The 1,493-nt window shown below is 41.9% G+C and overlaps 1 pseudogene; it reads right to left on the bottom strand.

Annotated features, from left to right (window-relative positions):
* Positions 1 to 212: 212 nt before the first annotated feature.
* LOC118900543 lies at positions 213 to 1,291 on the bottom strand (annotated as a pseudogene).
* Positions 1,292 to 1,493: the final 202 nt, after the last annotated feature.

Raw genomic sequence — 1,493 nt, 5'->3', positions numbered from 1 at the left:
CTAGGACAGTCCTGAACAAGAAGGGTTTCCTGTTAAGCTGTAGTACCTTTTATAACTATGGATCATCGTTCCTTCTGTGGCAGATTTTTACAGTTGCTCTAATGCTTTTGGGACGACTGTCTCAAAGTAACCTGCAGCTTTCTTGACAACTCCTTGCTCTCTCTCCTGCTAAGAACCGTAGCCCTTTTCTTCTGAGTTTTTAGAACTTTCTGCTACCATGCACCACTTCCACCACCAGATCTATAACCACCACCATAGGGACTGCCCAAGCTTCTTCCACCAAAACTGTCCCCCTTTATGGGTCCATAATTTGATTGCTGTTGTCCACTATAATTTCCAAAATCATTATAGTTCCCAACACCACCATAGTTACCTCCAAAATTTCCTCCTTCATTGTAACCATCATATCCTCCACCACTGCCTCCGTATCCACCACCTTGGTTTCCATATCCAGGTCTACCACCACCAGCCTCCTCTTCCACCAAAGTTTCCACCACGGCCAAAGTTACCTCCACCACCTCCAAAGTTTCCTCCACTACCCATAAAGTTGCCAGATCCACCTCCACGACCTCTTTGTGATCCAGCAGACTGCATTTCTTGTTTAGAAAGGGGCCTTTTTCACTTTACAATTATCCCCATTAATAGCGCGGTATTTCTGAACAACAATTTTATCAACTGTATCATGATCATCAAAAGCAAATCCTTTCTTTTTTCCACTCTGCCTGTCTTCCATAACTTCTATGGTTTCAATCTTGCCATACTTTTCAAAGTAGTCTCTCAAATTATATTCTTCTGTACCTTTTTTTTTTTAACATCTTTATTGGAGTATAATTGCTTTATAATGTTGTGTTAGTTTCTGAGGTATAACAAAGTGAATCAGCTATACGTATACATATATCCCCATATCTCCTCCCTCTTGCATCTCCCTCCCACCCTCCCTATCCCCCCCCCAGGTGGTCACAAAGCACCGAGCTGATCTCCCTGTGCTATGCAGCTGCTTCCCTGTATCTTCTTTAATACCACCAACAAAAATTTTCTTCACTGTTAGATGGGCATCAACCTTGTGTGGCTGAGCACACATTGCTGCATCCACCTCTTCAACACAAGAGTAAGTCACAAAACCAAGGCCCCTGGGACGTTTTGTTTGGGGGTCTCTCATCACCACATAATCTGTAAGTGTGCCCCATTTCTCAAAATGTTCTCTTAAGCTATCATCTGTAGTTTCAAAGCTCCGACCACCAATAAACAGTTTTCTCAACTATTCTGGTTCCTTTGGATCATGGCCCTGCATTTTGAGACTGGACTCACCTCTTCCAAATTGAGTTCAATATCGCCTCTACTTTAAGTGTAGTCAAGTAACTTAATTTCATGTAGGCAGCTTCCTTTTTGCTTGTAGGGAAAGTAGGTGTTGGTTCTTGTATTCTTTTTGAATGTTATTTCAAAAGCTATTTCTGTGTACCATCTGGTACACCATTATTCAGTTTCTTTAACAA

This window comes from Balaenoptera musculus, chromosome 9 (assembly GCF_009873245.2).
Source record: "Balaenoptera musculus isolate JJ_BM4_2016_0621 chromosome 9, mBalMus1.pri.v3, whole genome shotgun sequence".
In the NCBI taxonomy this organism is placed as follows: domain Eukaryota; kingdom Metazoa; phylum Chordata; class Mammalia; order Artiodactyla; family Balaenopteridae; genus Balaenoptera; species Balaenoptera musculus.
This window is presented reverse-complemented; position numbering and strand designations above follow the sequence as displayed.